Here is a 12489-nt window from a genome sequence, read left to right as displayed (position 1 = left end):
ATGTAGTCTCAGCCAGCTCTGGTTTCTAGATTTATTTATAATCCCTGCCCGGGGGGAGATGTTCCATTAAGACGAAATATTTTTTTTTATTGACCACCGGCATCTCATTATGAGGGTCTCCTATTGCTGCAGGTCCAGAGCTGCTAATAAAATCTAATAAATTGTTAATAATGGTCAGCACAGCTCCCCCACAACCTCCATCAAAACTCCATAAGCAGCCGCAGGGGTTGACTGGTAGAATTTAGCCCGAGACTCAGCAGCCTATGAGGAATCTGATGCCTGGCTCCCAGATTTGCCAGCAGGCGGCTAGGCCCCCCCACCTCCAGCTGCCGCACATCAATGTTTCAGAAATCTGTGATCACAGTAGAACCAGATTGTCACTTATAATATTGCTGTGCAGCACTGGCACGATCACTGCTCTCAGCACCAATGGTGTGTGGCAGGGAGAGGAAAGGGTTCCCCATTCATTACATATCTCTATAATATAACCTGCAGAGGTAAAACTAAGCTTTGTCACTAGATGGCGCTCGTGTACATGTATTCAGGGCATGTGGGGGTCTATTTATGACCCTTCGGTTTTTTCTGTAGAAACTTTTCAATCCTCATCGCATAGATGCGGATTGAAAAGTTTCTCATATGTATTAAAAATCACAGGAACAGCCGTTCCGAAAAACGGCTGGTCTTATGAAGTGTTTCACTTACCTTTCACTGGCTTCTTCTCTTTTCCTCCCTATGAGGTGCTGCTCGCCCCTCTTTCAATCCCTGTGCGGATGCGCCGACCGGTAAACTCGGGCATGCGCACAGAGCAGGACCATCTTAACAACATTATAGGCCCCCGAGCAAAGCAGTGCGCCGGGGCCCCTAGACATAGATATAGATATATAGATGTATACAGATACAGATATAGATATAGATATATAGAGATAGAGATAGATAGATGTACTTGCTCAGTGACCCTTGAAGGTTTGTTTTTTTGCAGATTTTTTTCTTTTACAGGATTATTTATTCTCATTAAGAGCCGTGCCTATGGGGCCCCCTTGCCCTTAGGGCCCCCCGGGCAGCTGCCTATCATGCCCAATGGAAAAGATGGCCCTGGCACAGAGATCCCTGTCTGAAGGAACCTGAGGCATGTGACATGGAGGGATCATGTGATCCCTCCACACATGCGCTGTGCAGCTCTGCTCTTCGGAGCAGAACATTTTTCAGTGAAATGTTTCACTTATGTTAATGTACGCCAGCTTCAGATGGCGCCAGCTTCAGATGACGCCAGCTTCAGATGACGCCAGCTTCAGATGGCACTACCTTCAGATGGCGCTAGCTTCAGATGGCGCTACCTTCAGATGACGCTAGCTTCAGATGGCGCTAGCTTCAGATGGCGCTACCTTCAGATGACGCTAGCTTCAGATGGCACCAGCTTCAGATGGCGCTAGCTTCAGATGGCGCTAGCTTCAGATGGCACCAGCTTCAGATGGCGCTAGCTTCAGATGGCACTAGCTTCAGATGGCGCTAGCTTCAGATGGCACCAGCTTCAGATGGGGCTAGCTTCAGATGGCACCAGCTTCAGATGGCGCTAGCTTCAGATGGCACCAGCTTCAGATGGTGCCAGCTTCAGATGGCGCTAGCTTCAGATGGCACCAGCTTCAGATGGCGCTAGCTTCAGATGGCACCAGCTTCAGATGGCGCTAGCTTCAGATGGCACCAGCTTCAGATGGCGCTACCTTCAGATGGCGCTAGCTTCAGATGGCGCTAGCTTCAGATGGCACCAGCTTCAGATGGCGCTAGCTTCAGATGGCGCTACCTTCAGATGGCGTACATTAACATGTAAAAAAAGAGAAATACTTCACCGGCCACCCTTTCATACATAGCGTTACTGAGCACTCCCCATACACTGTTATGGGAAGTGCTCAGAAAAAGGCTAATAGAGGCAAAGCAGCAGATATCTGAGATATCTGCTGCGATGCTACTATAATACATAATGATTCACCGGTAAATCCCTGAAAACAAGTGTTTCCGGGGATTTTCAAGGGGGGATTACTTTGATAAATAGGCCCCATGGAGTGCTTAATCATATCATGCAGAGTAAATTTAGCCATTATTAATTTAGTTAAAACTTTAACTCAACATAATTAGAAAAGTCAATCAAAGTAAATAGTTTCTAAATAACTATAATAAAGATAAAATGTATTTAAAAAAATAAAAACAAATGACATTGCCAAATACTTGATTAAAAGAAAAAAGCATTTTAATGGATTTTAATCTATAGTTCCATCCTCTACATTATCTTTTAAACTGTTGCTCTTTAGTTCAGCCTTATTGTCAAGCTATACTTCATTTTTTCTCTCAATTGTCGCTCTATACTTCCTCTCTACTTCCTCTCTCTGTAGTTCTGTCCTGTGCTTCGTGGCTACTTTGGCTCTGTACCTCCACTTTTGCTTTCTCTCTACTGTCACTTGTACTTTCTCTCTACTATAACTCTGTACTTTCTCTCTACTGTTGCTCTGTCTTCCAATTTGTGCTTCCTCTCTACTGTCGCTCTGTACTTCTACTTTGTGTTTGCTCTCTACTTGTGCTCTATACTTCTGTTCTGTACTTCCTGTCTAAAATGGCTCTGCACTTTCACTTTTGCTTCCCTCTACTGTCGCTCTGTACTTCCACTTTGTGTTTGCTCTCTACTGTCACTCTGTACTTCCACTCTACTGTCACTCTGTACTTCCACTTTGTGCTTCCTCTCTACTGTTGCTCTGTACTTCCATTTCTTGCTTCCTCTCTACTGTCGCTCTGTACTTTCACTCTACTGTCGCTCTGTACTTTCACTCTACTGTCACTCTGTACTTTCACATTACTGTCGCTCTGTACTTTCACTCTACTGTCGCTCTGTACTTTCACTCTACTGTTGCTCTGTACTTCCATTTTGTGCTTCCTCTCTACTGTCGCTCTGTGCTTCCTCTCTACTGTCGCTCTGTACTTCTGACATGTGCTTCCTGTCTACTTTGGCTCTGTACCTCTACTTTACTGTTGCTCTGTACTTCCATTTTGTGCTTCCTCTCTACTGTCGCTCTGTACTTCCACTCTACTGTTGCTCTGTCTTCCCCTTTGTGCTTCCTCTCTACTTGTGCTCTATACTTCTGTCCTGTACTTCCTGTCTAATATGGCTCTTTACTTCCACTTTGTGTTTCCTCTCTACTGTTGCTCTGTACTTCTACTTTGGGCTTCCTCTCTATTGTCACTCTGTACTTCCACCTTGTGCTTCCTTTCTACTGTCGCTCTGTACATCGTTCTGTGCTTCCTCTCTACTGTCACTCTGTACTTCCACAATGTGTTTCCTCCCTACTGTCACTCTGTACATCCGTTCTGTGCTTCCTCTCTACTGTCACTCTGTACATCCGTTCTGTGCTTCCTCTCTAGTGTCGCTCTGTACATCTGTCCTGTGCAAACCTCTCTACTGTCGCTCTGTACATCCGTTCTGTGCTTCCTCTCTACTGTCACTCTGTACATCTGTTCTGTGCTTCCTCTCTACTGTCACTCTGTGCATCTGTTCTGTGCTTCCTCTCTACTGTCACTCTGTACATCCGTTCTGTGCTTCCTGTCTACTGTCACTCTGTACATCCGTTCTGTGCTTCCTGTGTACTGTCACTCTGTACATCCACCTTGTGTTTCCTCCCTACTGTCACTCTGTACATCCGTTCTGTGCTTACTGTCTACTGTCACTCTGTACATCTGTTCTGTGCTTCCTCTCTGCAATCTTTCTGTACATTTGTTCTGTGCTTCCTGTCTACTGTCACTCTGTACATCTGTTCTGTGCTTCCTCTCTACTGTCACTCTGTACATCCGTTCTGTGCTTCCTCTCTACTGTCACTCTGTACATCTGTTCTGTGCTTCCTCTCTACTGTCACTCTGTACATCCGTTCTGTGCTTCCTCTCTACTGTCACTCTGTACATCCGTTCTGTGCTTCCTCTCTACTGTCACTCTGTACATCCATTCTGTGCTTCCTCTTTACTGTCACTCTGTACATCCGTTCTGTGCTTCCTCTCTACTGTCACTCTGTACATCTGTTCTGTGCTTCCTGTCTACTGTCTCTCTGTACATCCGTTCTCTGCTTCCTTTCTACTGTCACTCTGTACTTCCACCTTGTGTTTCCTCCCCACTGTAATTTTGTAAATCTGTTCTGTGCTTCTTCTCTAGTGTCGCTCTGTACATCTGTCCTGTGCTTCCTCTCTAGTGTCGCTCTGTACATCTGTCCTGTGCTTCCTCTCTACTGTCAATCTGTACATCAGTTCTGTGCTTCCTGTGTACTGTCACTCTGTACATCCACCTTGTGTTTTCTCCCTACTGTAACTCTGTACATCCATTCTGTGCTTCTTCTCTACTGTCGCTCTGTACATCCGTTCTGTGCTTCCTCTCTAGTGTCGCTCTGTACATCTGTTCTGTGCTTCCTCTCTACTGTCACTCTGTTCATCTGTTCTGTGCTTCCTCTCTACTGTCACTCTGTACATCCGTTCTGTGCTTCCTCTCTAGTGTCGCTCTGTACATCTGTTCTGTGCTTCCTCTCTACTGTCACTCTGTTCATCTGTTCTGTGCTTCCTCTCTACTGTCACTCTGTACATCTGTTCTGTGCTTCCTTTCTACTGTCACTCTGTACATCCGTTCTGTGCTTCTTCTCTAGTGTCACTCTGTACATCTGTCCTGTGCTTCCTCTCTAGTGTCGCTCTGTACATCTGTCCTGTGCTTCCTCTCTACTGTCAATCTGTACATCAGTTCTGTGCTTCCTGTGTACTGTCACTCTGTACATCCACCTTGTGTTTTCTCCCTACTGTAACTCTGTACATCCGTTCTGTGCTTCCTGTCTACTGTCACTCTGTACATCTGTTCTGTGCTTCCTCTCTACTGTCACTCTGTACATCTGTTCTGTGCTTCCTCTCTACTGTCACTCTGTACATCCGTTCTGAGCTTCCTCTCTACTGTCACTCTGTACATCCGTTCTGTGCTTCCTCTCTACTGTCACTCTGTACATCTGTTCTGTGCTTCCTCTCTACTGTCACTCTGTACATCCGTTCTGAGCTTCCTCTCTACTGTCACTCTGTACATCTGTTCTGTGCTTCCTCTCTACTGTCACTCTGTACATCCGTTCTGTGCTTCCTCTCTACTGTCACTCTGTACATCTGTTCTGTGCTTCCTCTCTACTGTCACTCTGTACATCCGTTCTGTGCTTCCTCTCTACTGTCACTCTGTACATCTGTTCTGTGCTTCCTCTCTACTGTCACTCTGTACATCCGTTCTGTGCTTCCTCTATACTGTCACTATGTACATCCGTTCTGTGCTTCCTTTCTACTGTCACTCTGTACATCCGTTCTGTGCTTCCTCTCTACTGTCACTCTTTACATCCGTTCTGTGCTTCCTCTCTATTGTCACTCTGTACTTCCACCTTGTGCTTCCTGTCTACTGTCACTCTGTACATCTGTCCTGTGCATTCCTCTCTACTGTCGCTCTGTACTTCCGTTCTGTGCTTCCTCTCTACTGTCACTCTGTACATCCGTTCTGTGCTTCCTCTCTACTGTCACTCTGTACATCCGTTCTGTGCTTCCTCTCTACTGTCACTCTGTACATCCGTTCTGTGCTTCCTGTCTACTGTCACTCTGTACATCCGTTCTGTGCTTCCTCTCTACTGTCACTATGTACATCTGTTCTGTGTATTCCTCTCTACTGTCGCTCTGTACATCCGTTCTGTGCTTCCTTTCTACTGTCGCTCTGTACTTCCACCTTGTGTTTCCTCCCTACTGTAACTCTGTACATCCGTTATTATTATTATTATTATTATCCTTTATTTGTTAGGCGCCACAAGAGTTCCGCAGCACCGTACAATGCACAAACAATAGACAGTACAGGGTAAAATATTACTGAGCATTAAACAAAAATACCAACACTTCAGAGGCTCCAAGCAGGCTAATGCAGAAATGACGGAGCAGAAGAGTAGGTAAGGACACAGGAGGGAAAAGAGGGCCCTGCTCAAATGAGCTTACATCCTAAGGGAGGGTGAACAAAACTCAGGTACAAAGGGGCCAGTTGATGTAAAGGAGAGAAAAGGGGAAGGGAGGAGGGAGGGGAGAGCGGGTTAGGAGGAAGCATGGTAGGCTATAAGGAACAGGTGGGTTTTTAGTGCCCTTTTGAAGGAGTTGAGAGTGGTAGAGAGAAGGACGGAGCGAGGGAGGTCATTCCAGTGAAGGGGGGCAGCTCGGGAGAAGTCTTGGATTCTGGAGTGGGAAGAGGTGATCAGAGTGGAGGAGAGGCAACGGTCATTGGCCGAGTGCAGGGAGCAGGCAGGAGTGTGAATGGAGAGGAGGTTGGAGATGTAGGGGGCAGTAGACTGGGAGAGTGCCTTGTATGTGGTAGTCAGGAGTTTGAAGATGATTCTGTAGGGGATGGGGTACCGGTGAAGGGCAAGGCAGTGAGGGGAAGCGGAGGAGGAGCGGCGAGAGAGGAAGAAGAGTCTGGCAGCCGCATTTAGAATAGAGCGAAGGGGGGTGAGATGGGAGAGGGGGAGGCCGGTGAGAAGGAGGTTGCAGTAGTTGAGGCGTGAGATAATGAGAGCGTGAATGATGGTTTTGGTTGCATCCTGAGAGAGGAAAGGTTGTTCTGTGCTTCCTCTCTACTGTCACTCTGTACATCTGTTCTGTGCTTCCTCTCTAGTGTCGCTCTGTACAACTGTCCTGTGCATTCCTCTCTACTGTCGCTCTATACATACGTTCTGTGCTTCCTCTCTACTGTCACTCTGTACATCCAGCTTGTGTTTCCTCCCTACTGTCACTCTGTACATCCGTTCTGTGCTTCCTGTCTACTGTCACTCTGTACATCTGTTCTGTGCTTCCTCTCTACTATCACTCTGTACATCCGTTCTGTGCTTCCTCTCTACTGTCACTCTGTACATCCGTTCTGTGATTCCTCTCTACTGTCTCTCTGTACATCCGTTCTGTGCTTCCTGTCTACAGTCACTCTGTACATCAGTTCTGTGCTTCCTGTGTACTGTCACTCTGTACATCTGTTCTGTGCTTCCTTTCTGCTATCGTTCTGTAAATTCATTCTGTGCTTCCTCTCTACTGTTGCTCTGTACATTTGTTCTGTGCTTCCTGTCTACTGTCACTCTGTACATCCGTTCTGTGCTTCCTGTCTACTGTCACTCTGTACATCCGTTCTGTGCTTCCTGTCTACTGTCACTCTGTTCATCTGTTCTGTGCTTCCTCTCTACTGTCACTCTGTACATCTGTTCTGTGCTTCCTCTCTACTGTCACTCTTTACATCCGTTCTGTGCTTCCTCTCTATTGTCACTCTGTACTTCCACCTTGTGCTTCCTCTCTACTGTTGCTCTGTACATCTGTCCTGTGCATTCCTCTCTACTGTCGCTCTGTTCTTCCATTCTGTGCTTCCTGTCTACTGTCACTCTGTACATCTGTTCTGTGATTCCTTTCTACTGTCTCTCTGTACATCTGTTCTGTGCTTCCTCTCTACTGTCACTCTTTACATCCGTTCTGTGCTTCCTCTCTATTGTCACTCTGTACTTCCACCTTGTGCTTCCTCTCTACTGTTGCTCTGTACATCTGTCCTGTGCATTCCTCTCTACTGTCGCTCTGTTCTTCCATTCTGTGCTTCCTGTCTACTGTCACTCTGTACATCTGTTCTGTGCTTCCTCTCTACTGTCACTCTGTACATCCGTTCTGTGCTTCCTCTCTACTGTCACTCTGTACATCTGTTCTGTGCTTCCTGTCTACTGTCACTCTGTACATCTGTTCTGTGCTTCCTCTCTACTGTCACTCTGTACATCCGTTCTGTGCTTCCTGTCTACTGTCACTCTGTACATCTGTTCTGTGCTTCCTGTCTACTGTCACTCTGTACATCTGTTCTGTGCATTCCTCTCTACTGGCGCTCTGTACATCTGTTCTGTGCTTCCTCTCTACTGTCACTCTGTACATCTGTTCTGTGCTTCCTCTCTACTGTCACTCTGTACATCCGTTCTGTGCTTCCTCTCTACTGTCACTCTGTACATCTGTTCTGTGCTTCCTGTCTACTGTCACTCTGTACATCCGTTCTGTGCTTCCTCTCTACTGTCACTCTGTACATCTGTTCTGTGCTTCCTCTCTACTGTCACTCTGTACATCCGTTCTGTGCTTCCTCTCTACTGTCACTCTGTACATCCGTTCTGTGCTTCCTTTCTACTGTCACTCTGTACATCCGTTCTGTGCTTCCTCTCTACTGTCACTCTTTACATCCGTTCTGTGCTTCCTCTCTATTGTCACTCTGTACTTCCACCTTGTGCTTCCTGTCTACTGTTGCTCTGTACATCTGTCCTGTGCATTCCTCTCTACTGTCGCTCTGTACATCTGTTCTGTGCTTCCTCTCTACTGTCACTCTGTACATCCATTCTGTGCTTCCTCTGTACTGTCACTCTGTACATCTGTTCTGTGCTTCCTGTCTACTGTCACTCTGTACATCTGTTCTGTGCTTCCTCTCTACTGTCACTCTGTACATCTGTTCTGTGCTTCCTTTCTGCTATCGTTCTGTAAATTCATTCTGTGCTTCCTCTCTACTGTTGCTCTGTACATTTGTTCTGTGCTTCCTGTCTACTGTCACTCTGTACATCCGTTCTGTGCTTCCTGTCTACTGTCACTCTGTACATCCGTTCTGTGTTTCCTGTCTACTGTCACTCTGTTCATCTGTTCTGTGCTTCCTGTCTACTGTCACTCTGTACATCTGTTCTGTGCTTCCTCTCTACTGTCACTCTTTACATCCGTTCTGTGCTTCCTGTCTACTGTCACTCTGTACATCCGTTCTGTGTTTCCTGTCTACTGTCACTCTGTTCATCTGTTCTGTGCTTCCTCTCTACTGTCACTCTGTACATCTGTTCTGTGCTTCCTCTCTACTGTCACTCTGTACATCCGTTCTGTGCTTCCTCTCTACTGTCACTCTGTACATCCGTTCTGTGCTTCCTTTCTACTGTCACTCTGTACATCCGTTCTGTGCTTCCTCTCTACTGTCACTCTTTACATCCGTTCTGTGCTTCCTCTCTATTGTCACTCTGTACTTCCACCTTGTGCTTCCTGTCTACTGTTGCTCTGTACATCTGTCCTGTGCATTCCTCTCTACTGTCGCTCTGTACATCTGTTCTGTGCTTCCTCTCTACTGTCACTCTGTACATCCATTCTGTGCTTCCTCTGTACTGTCACTCTGTACATCTGTTCTGTGCTTCCTGTCTACTGTCACTCTGTACATCTGTTCTGTGCTTCCTCTCTACTGTCACTCTGTACATCTGTTCTGTGCTTCCTTTCTGCTATCGTTCTGTAAATTCATTCTGTGCTTCCTCTCTACTGTTGCTCTGTACATTTGTTCTGTGCTTCCTGTCTACTGTCACTCTGTACATCCGTTCTGTGCTTCCTGTCTACTGTCACTCTGTACATCCGTTCTGTGTTTCCTGTCTACTGTCACTCTGTTCATCTGTTCTGTGCTTCCTCTCTACTGTCACTCTGTACATCTGTTCTGTGCTTCCTCTCTACTGTCACTCTTTACATCCGTTCTGTGCTTCCTCTCTATTGTCACTCTGTACTTCCACCTTGTGCTTCCTCTCTACTGTTGCTCTGTACATCTGTCCTGTGCATTCCTCTCTACTGTCGCTCTGTTCTTCCATTCTGTGCTTCCTGTCTACTGTCACTCTGTACATCTGTTATGTGATTCCTTTCTACTGTCTCTCTGTACATCTGTTCTGTGCTTCCTCTCTACTGTCACTCTTTACATCCGTTCTGTGCTTCCTCTCTATTGTCACTCTGTACTTCCACCTTGTGCTTCCTCTCTACTGTTGCTCTGTACATCTGTCCTGTGCATTCCTCTCTACTGTCGCTCTGTACATCTGTTCTGTGCTTCCTCTCTACTGTCACTCTGTACATCTGTTCTGTGCTTCCTCTCTACTGTCACTCTGTACATCTGTTCTGTGCTTCCTCTCTACTGTCACTCTGTACATCCGTTCTGTGCTTCCTCTCTACTGTCACTCTGTACATCTGTTCTGTGCTTCCTCTCTACTGTCACTCTGTACATCCGTTCTGTGCTTCCTCTCTACTGTCACTCTGTACATCTGTTCTGTGCTTCCTGTCTACTGTCACTCTTTACATCCGTTCTGTGCTTCCTCTCTACTGTCACTCTGTACATCCGTTCTGTGCTTCCTGTCTACTGTCACTCTGTACATTCGTTCTGTGCTTCCTCTCTACTGTCACTCTTTACATCCGTTCTGTGCTTCCTTTCTACTGTCACTCTGTACATCCGTTCTGTGCTTCCTCTCTACTGTCACTCTGTACTTCCACCTTGTGCTTCCTCTCTACTGTTGCTCTGTACATCTGTCCTGTGCATTCCTCTCTACTGTCGCTCTGTACATCTGTTCTGTGCTTCCTCTCTACTGTCACTCTGTACATCTGTTCTGTGCTTCCTGTCTACTGTCACTCTGTACATCTGTTCTGTGCTTCCTCTCTACTGTCACTCTGTACATCCGTTCTGTGCTTCCTCTCTACTGTCACTCTGTACATCCGTTCTGTGCTTCCTTTCTACTGTCACTCTGTACATCCGTTCTGTGCTTCCTCTCTACTGTCACTCTTTAAATCCGTTCTGTGCTTCCTCTCTATTGTCACTCTGTACTTCCACCTTGTGCTTCCTGTCTACTGTTGCTCTGTACATATGTCCTGTGCATTCCTCTCTACTGTCGCTCTGTACATCTGTTCTGTGCTTCCTCTCTACTGTCACTCTGTACATCCGTTCTGTGCTTCCTCTCTACTGTCACTCTGTACATCCGTTCTGTGCTTCCTCTCTACTGTCACTCTGTACATCTGTTCTGTGCTTCCCCTCTACTGTCACTCTGTACATCCGTTCTGTGCTTCCTCTCTACTGTCACTCTGTACATCCGTTCTGTGCTTCCTTTCTACTGTCACTCTGTACATCCGTTCTGTGCTTCCTCTCTACTGTCACTCTGTACATCTGTTCTGTGCTTCCTGTCTACTGTCACTCTGTACATCTGTTCTGTGCTTCCTCTCTACTGTCACTCTGTACATCCGTTCTGTGTTTCCTGTCTACTGTCACTCTGTACATCTGTTCTGTGCTTCCTGTCTACTGTCACTCTGTACATCTGTTCTGTGCATTCCTCTCTACTGGCGCTCTGTACATCTGTTCTGTGCTTCCTCTCTACTGTCACTCTGTACATCTGTTCTGTGCTTCCTCTCTACTGTCACTCTGTACATCTGTTCTGTGCTTCCTCTCTACTGTCACTCTGTACATCCGTTCTGTGCTTCCTCTCTACTGTCACTCTGTACATCTGTTCTGTGCTTCCTCTCTACTGTCACTCTGTACATACGTTCTGTGCTTCCTCTCTACTATCACTCTGTACATCTGTTCTGTGCTTCCTGTCTACTGTCACTCTTTACATCCGTTCTGTGCTTCCTCTCTACTGTCACTTTGTACATCTGTTCTGTGCTTCCTCTCTACTGTCACTCTGTACATCCGTTCTGTGCTTCCTCTCTACTGTCACTCTGTACATCCGTTCTGTGCTTCCTTTCTACTGTCACTCTGTACATCCGTTCTGTGCTTCCTCTCTACTGTCACTCTTTACATCCGTTCTGTGCTTCCTCTCTATTGTCACTCTGTACTTCCACCTTGTGCTTCCTGTCTACTGTTGCTCTGTACATCTGTCCTGTGCATTCCTCTCTACTGTCGCTCTGTACATCTGTTCTGTGCTTCCTCTCTACTGTCACTCTGTACATCCATTCTGTGCTTCCTCTGTACTGTCACTCTGTACATCTGTTCTGTGCTTCCTGTCTACTGTCACTCTGTACATCTGTTCTGTGCTTCCTCTCTACTGTCACTCTGTACATCCGTTCTGTGCTTCCTGTTTACTGTCACTCTGTACATCTGTTCTGTGCTTCCTGTCTACTGTCACTCTGTACATCCGTTCTGTGCTTCCTGTCTACTGTCACTCTGTACATTCGTTCTGTGCTTCCTCTCTACTGTCACTCTGTACATCCGTTCTGTGCTTCCTTTCTACTGTCACTCTGTACATCCGTTCTGTGCTTCCTCTCTACTGTCACTCTTTACATCCGTTCTGTGCTTCCTCTCTATTGTCACTCTGTACTTCCACCTTGTGCTTCCTCTCTACTGTTGCTCTGTACATCTGTCCTGTGCATTCCTCTCTACTGTCGCTCTGTACATCTGTTCTGTGCTTCCTCTCTACTGTCACTCTGTACATCTGTTCTGTGCTTATTCTCTACTGTCACTCTGTACATCTGTTCTGTGCTTCCTGTCTACTGTCACTCTGTACATCTGTTCTGTGCTTCCTCTCTACTGTCACTCTGTACATCCGTTCTGTGCTTCCTCTCTACTGTCACTCTGTACATCCGTTCTGTGCTTCCTGTCTACTGTCACTCTGTACATCTGTTCTGTGCTTCCTCTCTACTGTCACTCTGTACATCCGT

At 46.5% G+C, this 12489-nt stretch overlaps 1 protein-coding gene across 1 annotated transcript in view; it reads left to right on the top strand.

Moving 5' to 3' along the window:
* CA9 (carbonic anhydrase 9) overlaps nucleotides 1-12489 on the top strand; it is a 115549-nt gene that overhangs the window by 85254 nt on the left and 17806 nt on the right. The gene's annotated exons all lie outside the window — the stretch shown is intronic.

Source organism: Mixophyes fleayi, chromosome 1, assembly GCF_038048845.1.
Source record: "Mixophyes fleayi isolate aMixFle1 chromosome 1, aMixFle1.hap1, whole genome shotgun sequence".
Lineage (NCBI taxonomy): Eukaryota > Metazoa > Chordata > Amphibia > Anura > Limnodynastidae > Mixophyes > Mixophyes fleayi.
This window is presented reverse-complemented; position numbering and strand designations above follow the sequence as displayed.